At 47.3% G+C, this 17,897-nt stretch overlaps 1 protein-coding gene across 5 annotated transcripts in view; it reads left to right on the top strand.

Moving 5' to 3' along the window:
- Positions 1-2,185: 2,185 nt before the first annotated feature.
- Positions 2,186-17,897, top strand: part of FAT1 (FAT atypical cadherin 1) — a 140,853-nt gene continuing 125,141 nt past the window's right edge. For 4 of the 5 annotated variants that reach the window (XR_004438251.1, XM_033215936.1, XM_033215935.1 and 1 more), the window contains exon 1: positions 2,186-2,994. The gene's annotated coding sequence lies outside the window, so the exon portion shown is untranslated. Of the gene's footprint in view, positions 2,995-5,459; positions 5,659-17,897 lie in introns of those variants that run through there. The other variant, XM_033215937.1, reaches the window with a different exon arrangement.

Below are 17,897 nucleotides of genomic sequence, written 5' to 3'. Positions count from 1 at the left end.
TACTTCCTCTCATCTCTAGGAAGGGGAGGCCACAATGGGCACGTAGGCACATGAGAAAGCGGTGAAAGCTGCAGAGAGGCTGGGATGCCAGGAGTCAGTCAAGCGTACTTACAAGTATTTGGTCCTCGGGCTATTCCAAAAAATGTCTTAGAATTGTTTGTTGCTTTAAATCTATGATTTCCCCTGGTTTTATTAGTCAGGAAAGAGAGAAAACAACTAAAAGGCCATGTTAATATTTCTTAATCGCTAAACACACCTACTTCATTAAATCTTGGTCTTACATACTTTCACCCAGCATATTGTTGGTACTTGATAAATATCTGCGGAATGAATGAACCCTTCCATGATTCTGGGTCCTCCCTTATACTTCAGAAGTGACTCAGTATTGGACACACTGGCATTTTAATACTCGGTGTAGCCTTCCATAAAATAGCAGCGTTTTTAAAGGTCTACACCAAAGTGTCCATACAACTCTGTCATGATGAAAATATTCTTTCATCTGCTCCGATCAATACAATAGTCACTAGCCACACATGGTCACTGAAACTTGGAATGTAGCTAGTGAGACTAAGGAATTACATTTTAATTTAGCTTAAATGAAAGAAGCCACATGTGGCAAGTGGCTACATAACTACATTAGACAGCACAGCTCTAGAGATTCTGTTAAAAGTTTTCTGCCCATCTCACTTTGAAAACTAGCTATTTTGACTAATATTATCAATTGTTATTCGTAAGTTCCTGTCATTTGTGATTTTTATCTTTTTGAATATAAATAATTTGGTTTATTTATGACAATTTTAAAGTTAGTATAGTAAACCAAATGGACTTCAACCAGAAGCCTCTGGGGGTGAATTTATTGTGAATCATTTTAAGGACTTGCAATATGTGGTCAATTTCTAATTTCAACTATTGACACAAAAGGAGAAAGCCTGTGCAGTTGAAACGGAAGCAGAAGAAGTCTGCTGGGCACTGACAAACTGGCCTCTCAGGCCGGCCTCCTCCCTGCTGAGGAATCTGGCACCCTGGCAGAATCCCAGGGTCTGCAGGAGCTCTAATATTCCTTCCTATATCCCTCCATGTCCTAGCTCCCTGGACCCTCTCCTCCCTTCCAAGTCAAAATGTATCTTGAGGGAGAGGCTTAGGCAGGAGGATCTCTTGAGCACAGGAGACCTGACTTGAGTCTGCAGACCTGCCTGGCAGAATCTCGAATCAGGGTGATGATGCTGATTTTATGGATTAAAAACTGAGACACTGCCAAGAAGTGAGGGAAGGGAGCGAGGGAGAGCAGGAAAACGAATATTGTTTAAGGGCCTAGTATGTGCGTGCTACACACTTCATATGATCCTCAGTAAAAATGCTTTGCCTGCATGAATAACTGTTATCTCCCTGGCAAGTAGAGTTCAGTATGTTTTTTTTTTTTAATGGATAAACACATGAATACATTTTTACCACAAGAAGCAGATATTAGTCCCATATCACAGATGAGGACACTGACATTTAGACAAGTTATGACTTCAAGGCTAAACACACACAACATTCCAATCACCTAATCTTGTTCTCTCCTTACTGTTTAGCTCCCTGCCCGGTTTCCTCTGTCCTCAGGATTTTGCTCTTGACCTTTGAAAAAGAACGACCAGCTAAACTGATCAACATATTTATACCAACGGATGCAAATATGTTGATAGAACCTCCCCCAACCGCAGGGATCTTGAATTTTAATGAGAATCTTCTGGAGACAATGTCAACTCACAGAAATGGCTCCCTCGGAATTTCACGCTGTTCAGGAGATATTTTGGTACTTTAGTGGCATTAAAAATATATTCCACAGCAGATATTTTCCTGGAGGCTGGACACTTACATAAAGACGACGCATCCTTTATAAATTAACCCTCGACAGCCTTTGCATTTATCTAAATGGATATTATTTCGAGGAGGAGACAGTGATTTGTGTATTAGCCCCTATCACTATAGAAGACTTGTAAGATACGTTGGGAATTGGCTCCGCCCCTATCCTTTCGCCCCCTCCTCTCAGAACCTTATAAGCTTCAGAGTACGGTCAAGACAAGAGGAGCACTGGGAAAGAATTTGAAAACAAAAATACGGCTCTGATTTTCAACACAAAGACCACGAAGAGCATAAGTCGTGAAAAAAATTTTCACATTCAGAAGTTGGAGGGCCACAAAGTACAAGTCGTCCAGGCCAGTCTGCAGAGACTGTTCATGCTTCCGCCCAGCAAAAATCTGGCAGGCGACACGTCGCGACGAATTTCAGCTGCAGAAGAGGAAGAGCATCACCTGCAGTCCGCGGCGTGGGAAACGCCGCCGGAGGGGCTCCGCGAGCCGGGGAGGTGCGCGCAGCGGGGCTCCGGGCGGCTCAGGCGCTGAGTGCGAGGAACGCCCGCGCTCGCCGGCGCCTAGGAGACGCTGCCGAAGGAGGAGGGCAGGCGTTTCACCCGCGCCACAGCTGCAGCGGGCCAGAGAGACCGCAGAGACCGGGACCCCACGCAGCCTCCGCGCCCGCTGCTGCGACTGCCGGGGTGGCGCGCCCAGCCGGAGAATCCCGTCCGCGCCCGGGGCGGGGGGCGAGGCGGGGCGCTGACGTCACCTCCCCTCCCCCACCGCCTCCAAGAGGGAGGGAGCGGGGAAAGAGGCAGCGAGTCGCCGCAGCCGCCGGCCGCAACTCCTCAACTCGGCGGCTAGCTGCCCGGGCACGTCCTGACAAACTTGGTTGCTCCCGGGCCTTCGCTCCGGCCCTGCGCACTCTCTTTTCGCCCCCGTTTGGTGCTTAAGTTTGCCCTGGTCGGAAGCCTCCGGAGATGCGGCCGCCTGGGTCCCGGCGGCACGGACGATGGCAGTCTGGTTAGGGACATGTTGAAGATCCCGGGGAGGCAAACTTGGTACTTCAAACCCGGCTCCCAACACATATCCACATCGCGTGGGGATCACGGAGCTGCCGGGGACTTTAGAGCTCAGGGCCGAGGACTCGGCTAGACTGGTGAGTTCTTTGTTCAAATCGTGCATGCCTTTTGGCATTTAAGTTTAAACATAAATGAAATTACGTGGGGTGTGTGGCTCTAAGCGAGTGCGGGGAAGCGTGTGCGCCCTACGGGCTCTCGGCTCCAGGAGCTGCGCATCCCTCTGGCTTTGTGCGGCTCGGATGAAAGATTCGCATGCATAGCTTTGGGAATTCATAAAATACATATAAAGCACTGTTCAAAAGAACTTGAGAGGCGATGCTGTTTGTGCATTATTTTGAATGTAACTTATTATAGCAATGGTGCCTAGGGAGGGCGCATCGGGGCTGCGAGATTTGCAGGGGCGCAGCGCCCTCTAGTCCGGGCACCTGGCGAGCCGCGCTCATTGCCGAGTTCTGCGCGGAGGCGAACCTGGACCTCCCCGGCGCTCGGCGACGTGGGCGCTTGCTCACCCCAGTCTTCACTGCCCACCCACCCGGGCCCATTCTTTATATGAGTTACAAAAATCAACTTGGGTGGACTGGATGGAGAGGCCGTGCTGGAGGAAAGCGTTTTGTTTCTGGAACAGTCTCCCCAATCCCCTCCCTAATTTCCACGAGCCTTTGGGAACAGGGTTAGGGAGGGTCGATTATTTAAAGGACAAATGTGGAACTTGAACCACATTTCTCTCTCTCATATGAAAATAATTCGATTTGTGATAGCTAATAGGCATGTCCATTTCGTTCTGCTGGCGCTTAAGGATCAGTAGAATAGTGGCTGAGTCTTAAGTCTGAAATCTCCATCCCTGGCTCTCGGCGGCTCCTGTGGCGAGGAAGTGCAACTTCTTGCAGGCAGAGATTTCTCAGGGAGCCTGGAAAATCGGATTCCCAAACATGTAAATCATCTAGTAAGCCCTAGGAAGCGTTATTATTTATTAATTAATGGTCATCTTCTCCAGGAATTCTTTTGTGCCATTTAAAACAAATCCCGTGATTTTATGTCAGGGAATGGTATCTTTGTACTTTTTTTTACTGTTCTTCTTTTCCCCTTTTAGCACTACTCCCGCTCCCTCGCTCCCAGGAAACGGCTGGAGTTCCGGTGTGGTTGGGTTTTGCTGAGAGTTACAATTCGGCAAGCGGCACAAGCCGGTTGGGCTTGGAGATCAGGTCACCCACTTTCGAGGTGTTCCATGTATGAAATTGACCTGTAAGCACTTGGAGCAATTATGGTCGTGGCAAACACGTCTTTGGATGATGGTGTTTGCATTTGCTGGATGCGCGAATCTGTGTATTCTAACTGGTGGGCAGGGAATATAGGGCTACGAATCGCCACACTCATCTTGCAGGCTTTATTTTTCCTTCCCAGCCATAACCTGCTAGACACCTTTATTATTTTTTTTTCCGGTCACCTCTAAGATGGCTTATAAGGTGACTGCGTTAACTTTGAAGCGAGGAAATTCTTTCACACTTGACTGCCCAGCCGTTCACCTCCCCGCCAAGCTCCCTCCACCGGTCCCAGGGAAATCGGATCTCTTTGTCTTCCCAGTGTTAAAATGCCTGAATCCCACAAACTTTCCGAGGTCAAGTCCGCCCTCTAGTCCGAGCTGCGTCCCAGCGCCTCCGGCTCTCCGGGCTTCGGCCGGGTCCGCCCTGCGCCGAGCCTGCGGCTGGAGCTCTGCCCGCGCCGGGGATGGGCTCCGCGCCCGGGACGTTCAGGCTGGGCGCCCGGCGCGGGGAGTTCTCGAGCGGGCGTCTGGGCGCTGGGGCTTCCCCTCTGCCTAGGAACTTGCAGTTGTCGGCCTGGGGTCACGCTCTGGGGCCCCTGGGGCCGACTCCCGGGCTGCCTTTTGTCCCGCAGGCCTGGGCGTCCGGGGTGTCAGCGAGGGAGGCCAGGCGCCGGCGGCGGGGAGGGCCTGGGGTCTAACTCGGCTCAAAAAGGTCGCGGGGGAAGCGTTTCCATTTTCTGGGGACTCAGTGTGGATTGAAGGAGGAAGTAGATTCCGACCTAGCTGCATTCCTTTGGAGACCTGGAGGACGACTTCAGCCCACCAAACCGTCGCGGACTCAGAGCCGCGCCATTCAAATGCAGATTCAGGGACTTCCAGAAGGCTATGGAAAAGCTAAAGGGATGCCTCTAGGAAGCTTTCTCGTTAGGCCCCAGCGTTTTTTGTTTTTTTTTTTGAGCAGCTAACGTTTCCCTTTCTAGGCAGGGAGCATTCTCCAATTCCTTGCACAGCGCCTATGGTTGGCCGTAACAAACCTTGGCATCACAAGCCTCGCCCTGCCCCTCGGAGCCGCGCTGGACCACGCTGGGCGCCTTCTAGTCTCCCAGCACGGACCTGGCGTTCGCAGGGACTGGGGCTCTTCGGGCCCGGGCGGGGCGGCGTGGCCGGACCCGCGGGCCCCGAGCCGGCCGCCGGGGAGAGTCGGCTCGAGTTTCCGCGCCCGAGAAACGAGCGCCGGCGCCGGCGGGCGTGGCCGGGGCGGAGGGATCTCCTGCACTCGGAGAGCGTGAGGCGCCGGCGCCGAGCTGGGCGGCCGGGCGCGAGCGCGGGGAGCCGGAGCGGGAGCGGGTCGCGCGGCAGGTACCATGCGGACGCGCGAGCTCGGCGAGACCCCCGGCAGGCCCGCTCCCCCCTCGGGGGCGCGCTGAGACGGCAGGTGAGCTCCCCCAGAGTGCCGTCGCCACTTCGGACCAACTTTGCGGTAAGTTCGCTGGGGCGCGGGGGCGAGGGCGTGTAGCGCGCTGCGGTGCGGGCTCTGTGGGTGCCCGCCCGGTCCCCGGCTCGGGCTCCGGCACTGCCGAAAACCGATGAGTGCGCGACCTTGCGGAGGGTGGAGTGACTAGATCCTTCCCACTTGGGAAGTTCAGTACTGGCTAGTGGGGTGCCGGTGGCGGAGTGGGAGGAGGCGACCGCGCGGGGCCGGCCCGGAGCCATTGCTGGGGTCCGATCCTTTCTGGCTCGCCGCCTTCCCTCCGGGAGCTCGCCGCGTTGCGCCGGCCTCGCGGTCTCCTGGGGCATCCCGCCGTCTGCGAAAGACCCTCTCGCTGAGAGGTGCACGCGGGAGGCCCGCGCGGGGCTGCCGGGTCCCTGGGTCCCTGGGTCCCTGGGTGTTTGCGCCCTGCAGGAGCGCTGCTTGGAGGTGTAGATGCAACCGGTGGACTGCGGAGTGAAGGGCTGCGAGGCTGCATTTCGGGGCTGAACATCTGCACAATGTGCGGTTTGTCTGTGCTTTCTGTCTTCTCTGGAGGAGGAACTTTTAAGATCTTTTTAAAAGAAAGAGGTTTTGGTCCTTCATTGCTTAAAAAAGAAAAAAAGAAACCTCGGTGCTTTCTTTTACAAAGCCAACTTTCTGCTGTGTGTGTTAGATTTTTTTGTTCCCGCTGATGTGAGTTGCAAGGCTTTGGAAACAAGGACGCAATTGTATGAGTTAGGAAAGTAAACTCATAAATATTTTCTATGCAGTTAAGTTTTTTTTTTTTTTCGTGTGTCTGAACTGTGGTTTCATTAAGTGGCTTTTGTTAAGCAATTCCCGGGTGCCTGATAGAGGCGACTTTTTTAAAGTGGATATTAGCAGTGATTATTAGTATGAGAAAAGGCTGAAAAGAAAATGACCTTCAGCTATTCACTTCTTTTTCAAAAGCAGATTCTTAATGCCTCTTATATTCAGATACAGGTTTCGATAGTTTAATCTGTGTGTGAGAACTAGGTAATAGTGATGTTTTTCACACTATTTTAAATGAATTTGGTTATGCTGTCAAACACATACAGTTGTTACAGGGACGTTTGAAAAGGTGTTTCTCCAGTTAATAGTTAATTGTGATATTTGTCTTTGTCTTTTTGTCTTAGGAAGACAGCTCTGATTCCACAATTAGAATTATTCCTTCGTATTTAAGATGTAAAAATACTTAAAACACTATGTAATTTTTTAAAACAACAATTGGTATAAGCCTTGAGTTATGCTAAACATGGCATTTAACAAGCGTAAGGTAAGGTTTGATTTGAATGAAGTTTGCATTTGTATACCCATTTTTTGAAAAATGAACACCTTAAATGAGCCAAATTCTTTGGCACTCTGAAAAGAAGTGAGGTTGTTAGAGGACTTTATAAAATCATTTTGGGCCACCTGTATATTCATTTGTCTCTTTTAATTAGTCACTAGAAGTATCCCTGTTGGGTTCTTATCATGTTAGTAGATCATTTAAATCCATGGTCCGGACAGGTGCCAAAAGAAAAATGTTTAAAAATTATGGCCAGGCACGGTGGCTCACTCCTGTAATCCCAGCACTTTGGGAGGTCGAGGCGGGAGGATCACCGGAGGTCGGGGGTTCAAGACCAGCCTGACCAACATGGAGAAACTCCCGTCTCTACTAAAAATACAAAAATAGCCCGGTGTGATGGTGCATGCCTGTAATCCCAGCTACTCGGGAGGCTGAGGCAGGAGAATCGCTTGAACCCGGGAGGCGGAGGTTGCAGTGAGCGGAGATCTCACCATTGCAGTTCAGCCTGGGCAAAAATAAATAAATAAATAAATAAATAAATAAATAAATAAATAAATAAATCTTATGCACAAACTAATTCTGTTTTCATTCCCCTGACCATCCTCTACCTTTCCATTGCCTTTAGACTTTGCTTTGAGGTCCCTTTGAAGCAGTCATTTTTTGAATGTTAGAGGTGGATAGGATCTTAGAGATTTACGTTTTAACGCTTTACCCACTTGCTTTCCACCCAGGTTTGGCTAATTTTACGTAGAATAAATAAGCCAAATCAAATTAGTACATTATTATTGCATTAAATTCTGTCTCAGTGGCATAATTTGTAGCCTAAAGGACCTGATTTAATAGCAGGGAGCCATAAGGCTAGATGTGCTGTTTAATCTTCATGAGTGGGGATTTGCAGTAGATAATTGTTCTTTTGACCAGATTATATAGAAGTTGAAGCCAACCTCTGTCTGTTGGTCTCACTTAATTGTTCAGTTTGCAAGGTCTCATTTATCCTTAGACACTGGAGAAGAGTTTTTGAAATGAGTGATATATGTCAATTAAGATCAGGAAGTTGCCACTTTCTCTTATATCTGAGGGGAACTACTTTTCATTTCAAAAATATATTCTGATGAGGAATCCACATATTTCACTTTTTTAAGTTTTTAAAGTCATCTTTCTTTTACTATAAGTCCCAGATTTAAATACGTTGCCTGAATTCTTGCTTCATTCCAAGGGTTCATTATGTATGTGAAGATAAGTCTATAAAGTAAAAATAATAACGTCTTCTGTACACTGCTTAGGAAAATTAGTCATGATTTAATCTGTATTCTTCATAGAATATTAAAGATAGAGCTTCGTGATAATCTGCAAAACAGACACTGATCTGACATTATAGCCAATTTTGGGGCAGTGTAAGGTGGGTGGTGACCTCTTTCTGAGCTACTGGAAGTGAGTCCTCTACAGAACAGCCATCTGCAGTGTTGTTACTGGCCTCGTGGTTGTGCCTGGATTTTCTGTTAATTTGAGAAGGATGGATGTTTTATTTTCCTATGTTATCCCTCTCTAGATCCCCTCCCCAACACAGTCCTGCCTCCCATTTCTCACTCTTAATGCTTCATTCATCTGTCCATTTACCAATCCAGCAATAGTGGACCTCCTCTGTGTCAAACACTGAGCCAGACACAACATCTAGTGAGCAAATCCTGTTTCCTGCCCTCAAGCAGCTTGTAGTCTGATAAGGGAGAGGACAAGTGCGCAGTCTCTTATAGACCAGTGTGATAAGAGATCCATTCAGGTCAAGGCGGTCCATAGCAGCACCTCATTGAACTGGGGGATCTGGGGCAGGTGGATTTAGAATAATGTGAGTTTCGAGGGAAGTGTGATTCAGAGGGGAACAATTCAAGCAGAGGAAATGATGTGTGCAAAACAAGTTATAGAAAATATAGTGTGGCTTGTGGCGTGAAGAGTGGAGAGAAATTCTGAAGACCTCATCATACCATGTTATGTTAGGAAAAGGATTGGCTTCTTTTTTTTGTCTAGGTAAAACAGATAATCTTGACTATGACTTAAATAATCTTATTAAAAAAGGGATTATTATTTTTATGAGGCAGAGGTTAAGGAGAGAGAAAAAGAAGGAAATGTTGAAGAGAAAGGTGAAAATAAATAAGCTGTATGTGAGAAGTAGAGGGCGGGAAAAAAAGAAAAGATTGATGTTTGCATTACTTTCGGAAGGGAAGAGGTCAAGATGTTACATTAGTTTAGAGCCTTCACCACTAGGTGGTGTTATTGGCTCAAGACAGCTTGGTTACTGATCTTGTTGCAAGTCTGGGAAGTATCCCTTTTTGTTTTGAAATAAGAAGTAGTATTGGGAAATTAGGAAATTAGGTAGATGTCAGATTATCAAAGGTCTTTAATGCAAGGTTAAGAAGAATATACTTAGCAGGCTAAGGGGAAATACTGAATATTTTCAAACTAAAGAATAATGTCACAAAGAAATTTGAATAGGTTCACTGAGATTGGGGGCAGAAAACAGGAATACCAAAGACTGTAGGAGTACTCTGCATGAACAAAATACTCATTCGAACTAGGTGGCAGCAGCAGAAATGCAAAGGGAACCATTTTGAGAAATCGAGAAAGAAATGTCAAGTCTGGATAACTTTTAAGAAATGAAGGTTTGAGAGCCAGGAGGCTGTAAATATTTTAGTTCATCCTTCAATTTCTTGAATAAATGGAGTCGAAAGGATTAAGCAAGTTCCTTGAATTCACCCAGTGGATTAGTGACAAAGCTGGAGCTAGGTTCCACATTTGATGTTCTCCCAGTCCCTTCCTTTTTGTTTGGTTTGTTGGTTTGCAAACTTGGTTAATTTGGTAAGTGGCAAGACTGGAAAATACACTGGAAGAGCTGTTATTTTGCAATGGCGAATGGGTGAAAAGTCTGTATAGTTGTCCCTTGGTCTCTAAGGGAGATTTGGGATTTTATACCCAAATTTGAGGATGCTCAAGTCCCTTATATAAAATGGGGTACTATTTGTATTTTTACTGTTTTATTGTTTATTTTAAAGACTTTCTCAACCTGAGGTTGATTGGATCCATGGATGCAGAACTCCCCTATAGTGAAGGCCAATCATATAACTTAGGTTTGATGCTATTTCAGGAGGAGTGTTACAAGGCGTTTGAGAGAGATTAGAGCTGAGATTTTAGATTTGGTGCACTGATGCTTCATGAGTGGAGGCAGAGTGGCTGAGATCTTTAAGGGTGGTAATACATGCATGTGGAGGAAGAGTTGGAAAACAAGTTTGTAATGCTAGCGTTTTAGGTGAGTCAATGTAGAGTGTAAAAGAATATGGAAGAGAATCAGGAGAATGTTGTCATTCGTTTTTCATACCTGTGGATTGCCTCTTTGTTTTAGGGGACTCTGTGACTGTATGAAGGATCAGGAGTGTTGGGGAGGGGAGTGAGTAGTGTCAAAGGTGTCATGAAATCAAGGAGGATGAGCACTGAGAAAGGTCATTGGTTTGACATTAGCTTGTGATGCTGGAACAGCTGTTCTGCCAGGGTGGACCTGCAGGATCTCGGTGGAGCAGTGTTTAGCTCTGAGGGAGTTCTAAGGAAGCCAGGGTGGTGCTGTGCAACTCCTTTTTTTGCGATCTTCGCCAGTATAAAAAAAGAGAAGAATAAGAGTGTTTGTTTGAAAGAAGTGAAGGTTTGAATGAAGTTTATGTATTTTATTTTTTTTTAGATGGAGTCTCTGTCACCCAGGCTGGAGTGCAATGGCGCGATCTCAGCTCACTGCAACCTCCGCCTCCTGGGTTCAAGCGATTCTCCTGCTTCAGCCTCCTGAGTAGCTGGGACTACAGGTGCATGCCACCACGCCCGGCTAATTTTGTATTTTAGTAGAGATGGGGTTTCACCAGGTTGGCCAGGTCTCAATCTCTTGACCTCATGATCTGCCCACCTCAGCCTCCCCAAGTACTGGGATTACAGGCGTGAGCCACCGTGCCTGGCCAAGTTTTTTTTTTGAGACGGAGTCTCGCTCTGTCGCCCAGGCTGGAGTGCAGTGGCCGGATCTCAGCTCACTACAAGCTCCGTCTCCTGGGTTTACGCCATTCTCCTGCCTCAGCCTCCCGAGTAGCTGGGACTACAGGCGCCCGCCATCTCGCCCGGCTAGTTTTTTTGTATTTTTTAGTAGAGATGGGGTTTCACCGTGTTCGCCAGGATGGTCTCGATCTCCTGACCTCGTGATCCGCCCGTCTCGGCCTCCCAAAGTGCTGGGATTACAGGCTTGAGCCACCACGCCCGGCCAAGTTTATTTTTTAAGTAGGGGAAGAACCTGTGTGTGTGTATGGATTCTGCACAAGGTGTCAGGAGTGGGAGAAGCTGTAAAAGAGGCAGGATTTTGTGGCATCAGTATCTGGTGCATGGTCGTGCATGCCTGTAGTCCTAGCTACTCAGGAGGCTGAGGCACGAGAATCACTTGAACCTAGAAGGCGGAGGTTGCAGTGAGCCAAGATTGCACCACTGTGCTCCAGTCTAGGTGACAGAACAAGGCCGTCTCAAAACAAAACAAAACAAAACCAACTCATTTACAATTCGTAATCTCTTGACAACTTCATGTGTTTGCAGACCAGGCAGAGTGTCTCATGACTTTAATCCCAGCATTTTGGGAGGTCCAGGCAGGTGGATAAGTTGAGCTCAGGACTTCGAGACCAGCCTGGGCAATATGGTGAAACCCCATCTCTACTAAAATACAAAAAATTAGCTGGGCATGGTGGTACGCCGAGGTACCTGGGAGGCTGAGGTGGGAGGATCACTTGAGCGTGGGAGGTTGGTGCTGCAATGAGCTATGGATGGTGCCACTGCTCTCCAGCGGGGAGACAGAGCAAGACTTTGTCTCAGGGGGAAAAAAAAAGATGCTTGCAATTTAGAGATCTCTTAAAAATACTTTAAAAATGTGACACTGAACTGAACTCAAAGTTCCAAATTTTAATCATGAGTTAAATTCTACTGACGCTTTCACTATGTTGATAGAAAATGAGAGTGGAGAAGAGCACAGTGAGGGAGAACACAAAGTTCTCAACTTAAAAAGTTTAATAATGTTTTCCTGTGCCATAAAGGGCTGGAATGACTACTTGTGTTTTTAGGAATTGTGGCCTCAGTAGTAAACGTGCAGCGTTGAACAGAATTGATGCACTGTGTGGTGCTGCGTCCCACCTAATGTCCTCTCTCTGTGGCGGGTGAAACCCTTCGAGGACTTGAGCTTGAGGTCATCTAAACACTTGCATATTTGCAGTTCTGTTTTCAGCACAGGGGCTGTGTTCTGTTTTGTGAAGAATGTGCAGTCACAGTAATGGATTGAAGCATTTTACATGAAGGTCCCCCAATGAAGAAATATGAAGATACTAATATCTGATTTTTACTGGAAAAGTTATTTTTCTCCCGTATGTATAGATTTTCAGAGATCTATGCTAAAGATACTTAAGCTTTGGACTGGGAGCCCTTCTCCCTCAAGGCTGAACTAAGTAAACACTCTCTGTTTTTGCTTTGGAAAATGCATTTTAGAAATCCCAAATTACAGTGAATTTAAGTAGTGTGATCACCTTCTAAATATCAAAGTATAGCCCTTGGCTCAGATGGTCTTTGGAGTTTAATTTCCATAAGCAAGGAGTCTAGGTGATAAAGTCCTTTTTAGATGAAATGGTGTTTGAGTCTTTTTTCTGTTTGTTTTGCGTAAGAGCCACCCACAGACCTTGTTTTGATCACGGTGGCTTTTATAGTGAAACCTGCGTTCATGGTTCTCGGTTACATTATTGCAGGGTTAAGAATATCTCCCAAAGAGTGTATTTTTTCATTTAATAATTTATTCTAATCACAGTAGCATTCTGTTAGTCAAGTTTGCGGAGTACATTCAGGGCTTTCAAAGGTCTCAGTTATGAATGTGGTCCACAAGTCCGTCCCAGCTGTATTGTGTCCAGTGAGAACTGGTGAGTAGGATGTGGAAGGTAATTGGGTGTTTGGTAATCCAGTTGGGGATGAGTGGGTAGTGGCGGGGGCTGTGGTGGGACTGAGTACCTGAGACACCATGGGGAGAGAACAGCCATAGCAATCTGATGTGTTGGGCATGGTCCATGTGTCTTGGGGGATGGAAGAGTGCCAGAGCCTTCTGGCAGGGTGGATGGGGGGAAACAGCATGGCGCATTTGCGAGTGTTTTTTTTTGAGATGGAGTCTTGCTCTGTCACCCAGGCTGGATTGCAATAATGCGATCTCGGCTCACTGCAACCTCCGCCTCCCGTGTTCAAGCAATTCTCCTGCCTCTGCCTCCCAAGTAGCTGGGACCACAGGTGTGCACCACCACACCCAGCTAAATTTTGTGTTTTTAGTAGAGACAGGGTTTCACCATGTTGGCCAGGATGGTCTCGATCTCTTGACCTTGTGATCTGCCCACCTTAGCCTCCCAAAGTGCTGGGATCACAGGTGTGAGCCCCCTGCTGGATTAGTGAGTGTTTATGGATTGTCTCCAAGTTGCAATGTTAGACTTCAGCTGCACAAAAATCTTTATTTACTCACTGTTTCTTATCACACCACTGTGTTGTGGTTCCCTTTGCTCCCTCAATGGCTGCCGTCTCCCCTTGGGCCTCCCACTTGGGCGCTTCAAATCTTGGGGCTCTGCTCTTGGATTTTTTTTTTTCTTCCGCCTGCTCTCTTCCTTGGTGACATCATTCAGCTCTGTGGTTTTAAATACCATCTTTCGTATTCTGACAACTCTCAAATTTCTGTCTGTAGACTGGAGCCTCCCACTTATCTGCTGCCCACTCACAGTCTTTTTATTTTTATTTTATTTTTTTGAGACGGAGTCTTGCTCTGTGGCCCAGGCTGGAGTGCAGTGGCGCCATCTCGGCTCACTGCAAGCTCCGCCTCCTGGGTTCACGCCATTCTCCTGCCTCAGCCTCCCGAGTAGCTGGGACTACAGGTGTCCGCCACCATGCCTGGCTGATTTTTTGTGTTTTTCGTGGAGACGGGGTTTCACTGTGTTAGCCAGGATGGTCTCGATCTCCTGACCTCGTGATCTGCCTGCCTGGGCCTCCTAAAGTGCTGGGATTGTAGGCGTGAGCCACCGCGCCCGGCCCACCCACATTCTTTACTTGGATAGCCAGTGGCCATTCCCATCTTACCCTGTCCAAAACTGACCCCCCAATCTGCTCCCCAAGGATTCTGCTCCTTCTGTCTCCCTCTTGGTTCCTGGCCCACTTGCTGTCTGCGCTCAGCACTTTGGCATCCTCTGTGGTACTGCTGACTCCTCCTTTGCCTTCCTGTCTCCATTCCAGTGCATCAGGACACCCTGAAATAGGTTCAGAGTCTGCCCCTACCCCCGTGGTGCCCGAATCCGCGGGCCTCTGCCTGTGCTGTTGCTGCAGCCTCCGACTGCTCTGGTCGCCTTCCAGCTTCTGCTGGCTGCCTCACAGGCTTTTCCGTTTTACTTAGACCGTGGCACTCCTCTGTTCAGAATCATCTGGGGGGCTTCTCATTTGATTTATACTAAACTCTAAAGTCCTGAAAATCGTCCTTTATCCATGAGTCCATACTGATCTTTGTTTATCGAGACGGAGTCTTGCTCTGTGGCCCAGGCTTCAGTGCAGTGGTGCGATCTCAGCTCACTGCAAGCTCCGCCTCCCGGGTTCACACTGTTCTCCTGCCTCAGCCTCCCAAGTAGCTGGGACTACAGGCGCCTGCCACCACGCCCGGCTAATTTTTTGTATTTTTAGTAGAGATGGGGTTTCATTGTGTTAGCCAGGATGGTCTTGATCTCCTGACCTCGTGATCTGCCTGTCTTGGCCTCCTGAAGTCCTGGGATTACAGGCGTGAGCCACTGCGCTTGGCCCATACTGACCTTAAGAAAAAAAAAAAGATTCAGGCTGGGTGCAGTGGCTCACACCTGTAATCCTAGCAGTTCGGGAGGCAGAGTCAGGCAAATCGCTTGAGCCTGGGTGCTTGACACCAGCCTGGGCAACGTGGTGAAACCCCGTTTCTACAAAAAATACCACGCTTGGTGGTAGTCCCTGAGTATCTAAAATTCTGTCAGTCTAAATCTACAGACACACCTATATAGTCCCAGCTGCTCAGGAGACTGAGACTGGGGCCCAACAAGCTTAAGGCTTCAGTGAGCCGAGATCGTGCCGCTGCGCCCCAGCTTGGGTGAGAGAGCCAGACCCTGAAAAAGAAAAACAAATTGAATAAATGGGGGAAGATAGACAAATCAGTTTCATAGAATTCTAAATATTTTGGGTAGCAAAACTCGCCACCTCGTAAGCGTGGGTTGCATGTGGTGACTTCCTTACAAATCACACAGTACAGGAAGGGGTGAAAGTCACCTGACAGAAGCACCTGGCGGACACTACCTCAGTCACGTGGTCAGGGGCAGCGTCCACATTGACACATCGGGTTGATTTTACCCCTCGCTACGGTGTGATGGAAATGACACTCTGCCTCTGTGGCTTTCCTCCCCAAAACCTAACCCCAGTCTAAGGAGCAAAACATCAGATTCCAGTTGAGGGACATCCTACAAAATACCTGACTAGTACTTCTTGAAACTGTCCAGATCATTAAAAGCAAGGAAAGTCTGAGAAACGTACATTCCAGAGGAGCCTTAGGAGACTGACAGCTAAATGTAAGGTGGAGTCTTGGAAGGGATTCTGGGATGGAGAGAAGGTCTTGGGTGAAATCTGAGCAAATCTGAGTGAAGTATGGACTGCAGTTAATGATGGCGTATCAGTACTGGTTCATTCGTTGTATGTAGTATAATGTACTCTTGCGAGATGTCAACGGTAGGGGAAGCTCTCTTTGCAACTTTTCTGTAAATCTGAAAGCATTCTAAAATAAGGTTTATTTAAAAAAAAAAAAAAAGCCCTCTTTCATGATAGGTTCTCTCCCAAGATGTGCCCCGGCCTTACTGCTGTCCGTCAGTCACTGTGCCCCAGCCATCCTTACTGCTGTCCGTCAATCACTGTGCCCCAGCCATCCTTCCTGCTGTCCGTCAGTCACTGTGCCCCAGCCATCCTTCCTGCTGTCCGTCAATCACTGTGCCCCAGCCATCCTTCCTGCTGTCCGTCAGTCACTGTGCCCCAGCCATCCTTCCTGCTGTCCGTCAGTCACTGTGCCCCAGCCATGTGGTCCTTTTTTGCTTCCCTCATCTAGTGCTTCTCTGCTGGTGTGACTTTCTGCCCTAGAGGATGTTTGGCAATGTCTTGAGATAGAGATATTTTTAGTCATCACAGCTGGGTGATGAGGCAGATGCCACAGGCTTCTAACGGGTGGGGACCAGGAATAATATTGAACACTCTCCATTGCTCCAAAGAATCTAAGAGTTGCCCAGCACGTCACTAGCATAAGCCCTGGCCCTTTGGATTTAGGGTTCCCTCTTTTCCTTCAGGTTCTGGACCGTGGTCTGTCTTTGCCCTGCTTTAGTTTTCTCCTTAGCACTTACTTACGGGCATCGGATATACTCTGTTTACTTGTCTGTCTGTCTGTCTCTGGCCAGGAAATGTGTCTTCCGTCAGGACTTGTTGGAAATTTGGTTCACGTTTGAATCCCCAGAATCTAGAACTCACCTGAGGCCTAGTATGCGCTCATTAAACATGTGTAAAAGGAATTAAATAATTAACGGAAGGGGTGAATGGATGATAAAGATAACACATACTCGTCTAAAAAGTCCATGAGAGAGACAAATGCCACTGTAATCACTTCCTCAGCTGCCTGTTTCTCTGCTGGTTCTCTAGAAGTTACCACTGTGAACAGCTGCTTGTCTGCCTAGACTTTTCTGTCCATTTTAAACTGTATCCGTGGGTACATTTTATCTGCGCCCCCTTCTCCTCTTTTTTAAACAAACACACATAGGATCAGCTTAGTTTTTCCAGTTAATATAGCTAGACATATGTCAACATACAGAGTGCTATCTTACCTTTTTAGTGGCTACATGATAACTTTGTATGTAGAATTAAGCAAAAATACTTCATAGAATCCTGGTATAATACTTTGTTGTACAGTGGATCATGGTAAAAATATCTCCTAAAATATAATGTGTCTCCTGAAACAAAAGACACTGCTTGCTAAACATCATCCAAGTGTTTTTGGTTTTGTTTTTTTATTTTTGAGACAGAGTTTAGCTCTGTTGCCCAGCCTGGAGTGCAATGGCGCGGTCTTGGCTCACTGCAGCCTCTGCCTCCTGGGTTCAAGTGATTCTGCTGCCTCGGCCTCTGGAGTAGCTGAGATTACAGGCATGCACCACCACATCCTGCTAATGTTTGTATTTTTAGTAGAGACAGGGTTTCACCATGTTGTCCAGGCTGATCTTGAACTTCCTGAGCTCAGGGGATCCGCCTGCCTTGGCCTCCCAAAGTGCTGGGATTACAGGTGTGAGCCACCGCGCCCAGCCTCATTATATGTATTTTTATTTCTAGTTTGTAAATCCCTTGGGATTGGGATCTTTGTCTTTTATTCTTGAGCACCATGCAGGGTTCTGTCTAATAAGGTCCTCCATACCTCTAGGTTGAATTGAACTTTTCATTTGTTTTGATAAAATTACAGGATTATTTTATAATATTCAGATTTCCCTGAGTATTAGAACTGTTGACTAAATGGAGATACTTAAAGAGATAGTTTTGGGAGAAAATTGTTTTCTTATTTTGTTTAAATGATAATTGTTCTCCTGGAAGCCAAAAATCTGTCTCATTTCTGACTTTATCTGGAGAGGAGAAGGCATCATAGCGAAAGAACAAGTTAGGATGGCCAACTTGAACGTGATTCAGTATCAATGAAGCTTTAATTGCTTTAAGCACATCAGGTCTTTTCTTCCCCCTAAGGCAAGGACTTATGGGGCAGAGTTGGCAGTAGCTAAGTTAAGATACTATAAATTAATGTTGTTGTACCAATTTCAACTGGGCTGTCAAACCCACCCTCCAGTTTGCT

This window comes from Trachypithecus francoisi, unplaced genomic scaffold (genome assembly GCF_009764315.1).
Source record: "Trachypithecus francoisi isolate TF-2019V2 unplaced genomic scaffold, Tfra_2.0 Lachesis_group1, whole genome shotgun sequence".
Taxonomy (NCBI): Eukaryota; Metazoa; Chordata; class Mammalia; order Primates; family Cercopithecidae; genus Trachypithecus; species Trachypithecus francoisi.
Note: the sequence above shows the minus strand (reverse complement) of the source record. Positions and strands in the feature narration are given on the sequence as shown.